General features: G+C 42.3%; 1 protein-coding gene across 5 annotated transcripts in view; it reads right to left on the reverse strand.

The window, feature by feature from the left end:
• Phactr4 (phosphatase and actin regulator 4) overlaps positions 1-3,383 on the reverse strand; it is a 75,434-nt gene that overhangs the window by 22,567 nt on the left and 49,484 nt on the right. The gene's annotated exons all lie outside the window — the stretch shown is intronic.

Consider the following 3,383-nt stretch of genomic DNA (forward strand, 5'->3'; position numbering starts at 1 on the left):
TTTTTTTTTTTTTTTTTTTTGTCTTTTTGAGATAGGGTCTCCCTGTAGCCCCAGGACCTGTGGCTGACCAATTTGGACAGTGAACCCCAGGGAGGAGAGACACCTGTCTCTGACTCTTTTAACACTTGGATTACAGAGCACTACTAAGACCAGCATCTTTTGTGTGTATGTGGGTTCTGGGGCTCAAGAGTTCCTCATGCTTGCAAGCCAGTACTTTATAGACTGAGCTATTTCCTCAGCCCCAATCTATCCTGTAGCCCAGGCTAGTTAGAACTCTCTATGTAGCTGAGGATAACTTTAAACTCCTGATCTTTCTGCCTCTACCTCCTGAGTGCTGCAATTATAGGCATGTATTACCACACTCAGTTAACATATTATGTGTTGCTATAATCTAAAAAATAGAAATAGCACTGGTTTAAAGAAGGGGCATACAACATGTGGTCCCCGGACTAGCAGCATGAGTACCATGCAGGTGTGTGAGTCTATTAGAAATACAGATTTCTCAGGCCCTAAGGTGGGCATACTAAGGTCAGAAAACTCTGGAAGCAGGACCCACTTATCCATGTGAGCCTTCTTGGTGTTTCTGATGAATGCCAGACTAGATGACGGTTTGAGAACACCAGTATAGAGAACAGAGGTCTAGAGCATAGGTCTGGGCCTGAGAAGTGAGTTTTTAATCTCTCATTAAGTACATCCTTGGTGAGTAACAACATCTTCATGTTCTAATTGCCCTCAGTATATAAAGATAAAATCAGTTTCCTATGGCCCGAAGTGGTTTGGAAAATGCGTATGTGAAAGCTCCTTAAGTTCCTCAGAGGTAAGTCAATGTGACATTACCCATCCTAAGTGGTGATAACAGTAATACTCTTCATCCTGTTTTTATCAAGCCACTCCAACCTGTCTGTAATATAATGTATCTAAGCCTGATTTTCCACATTCTAGTCACCCCACCCAGCTTGGTGATACTAGATTCTTAATGAGCATACTTTTTGTGCATTTGTGCAATCATTAACGAGAACTTTAAGCAGGAGTAAGCCTAGTATCACTTTTCCTGAAATATTACATTTTCATTAGCTCTGAAACCCTTATTATTAATAGCTTTCCTCCTCCACCCCCCTTCTTTTACTACTATCTTTTTTTTTTTTCTGTCTCCCTGTAGCCCCAGCTAGCCTGGAACTTGCTATTTAGACCAGGCTGGCTTCAAATTCACAAAGATCTGCCTGCCTCTGCCTTCTGAGTGCTAAGGCTAAAGGCATGCACCACCATGCCTGCCACCTCTCCCCTTTTTTGTGACAGGGCCTCATATACAGTCCTGACTGGTCTAGAACTGGCTATGTAGACCAGTTTAGCATTGAATTCATAGAGGTCCACCTGCTTCTGCCTCCCCAGTGTTGGAATTAAAGGCATGTGCCACCACGCCAGGTTGACCCCCACCCCTTTAGAAAATTTCTGTGAGGAGTGCAAAGAAAATAGACCTAAACAGACTTCAGTGAACTGCAAGATAATTCACCAAACTCATTATACTGATAAACTTTCCTGCTTTCACTTTTTGGTGGCCCTGGGGATTCAACCTAGAGCCTCACACGTTAGGCAAGTGCTTTATCACTGAGGTATAGTCCCCACTGAAATTTAACATTTTGGGACAGGATTTCAGTAAGTTCAAAGTTGGTCTTGAACTTACTCGCTAGGCAGGAAGGCCAATTTGCAATCCTCTTGACTTAGCCTTCTGAGTGGCTGAGATCACAGACAGATACCTGCCTACTTCCTTGCTTTCTTTACCACCACTTATTTTAACATACGTAGCGCTCTCTCTCTCTCTCTCTCTCTCTCTCTCTCTCTCTCTCTCCTCTTTCTCTCTCCCCCTCTCTGGCTGGGCTGGAACTTGCTATATAGATCAGGATGGCTTCAAACTTGGCAATTTTTCCCATCTCTGCTTCCTGAATGCTCAGTTTACATGATGCCACCACACCTGGCAAGAGGAGCATTCTTAACTCTCCCCAGATATAACACGATCTTATCAGAACATTTAAATAATACTTTCTGCAGTTCCCATGAAGATTCTATGCCAGGGATTAAATCATGAGTTAAACGGTGTTTATAAAACCATCATTTTAGGGCCGGGCGTGGTGGCGCACACCTTTAATACCAGCACTTGGGAGGTCAAGGCCAGCCTGGTCTAAATAGTGAGTTCCAGGACAGCTGGGGCTACAGGGAGACCCTGCCTCAAAAAGACCAAAACAAAACAAAACAAAACAAAACAATCATTTTAGCTACTAGACTTACGTTTAAGGAAGGCACTGGTAGTTTAAAGTGATTTTTTTTTTTTTTGAGACAGGGTTGCCCTGTAGAGTCCCCAGCTGGCCTGGAACTCATTATGAAAAGTAGATTTAAAATAAAATAAAATAAAAACCTGGGGCTGAAGAGATGATTCAGCAGTTAAGAGCACTGCCTGCTCTTGCAGATGACTCAGGTTTGATTTCCAGGACCCAAATGGTAGCTAACAATTGTCCTTAATTCCAGTTCCAGGGGATCCAATGCCTTCCTCTGACCGATGCAGGCATTGTACAACACGGGTGCACTTACATACATGTAGGCAATACACTCATATACATAAAATAAAAATAATACATAAAATTAAAAAAAAATTATTTGAGAAGTTTGCCTTGCCCCTTAATAAACTGTGGCATTATTCTAAATTTCTCAGTAAGGGCCATAAGCAATTCCATGCTGGCCGAGCCTGTTATGACCTTCACATATCCAGTCCTTCAATTATATGTAGTGTTTCTGTCTTCCACTACCACCACCCATACCCTTGCAGGGAGAGAGTGTCTCACATAGCCCAGGCTGGCCTCAAACTCATGTAGCCAAAGATGACTTTGACTCCTGATCTTCCTGCCTCTGCTACCCAAGTGCCACCAATGCCCAAGTTATAGTAGGTTTTCTTTTTAAATTCTCAAAATTGCAATTATCAAAGTAAGCACCCCTTAATTCAGAGTTTTAAAATACTCATATAAGAAAACAGATACTGAGCCAGGCGTGGTGGCGCATGCCTTTAGTCCCAGCATTTGAGAGGCAGAGGCAGGTGGATCTCTGTAAGTTCGAGGCCAGTCTGGTCTACATAGCTACATAGTGAGTTCCAGGCCAGCTAGGGCTACAGGGAGACCCTGTCTCAAAAGGACAAAAAACAAAAACCATAACAACAACAACAAAAACAAAACAAAAAAACAGACACTACTCTTGTCAATTTCAACTTAGTGATGTTTCCAACTCATGGCCATTTTTGTCTCATTCTTTTTTTAAAAAATATTTTATTATTTTTATTTTATGTGTATGTGTGTATTGCCTGCATGTAGGTAAGTGCACCCGTGTCATGCAATGCCTGC

Source organism: Nannospalax galili, unplaced genomic scaffold, assembly GCF_000622305.1.
Source record: "Nannospalax galili isolate Female #2095 unplaced genomic scaffold, S.galili_v1.0 scaffold23, whole genome shotgun sequence".
Lineage (NCBI taxonomy): Eukaryota > Metazoa > Chordata > Mammalia > Rodentia > Spalacidae > Nannospalax > Nannospalax galili.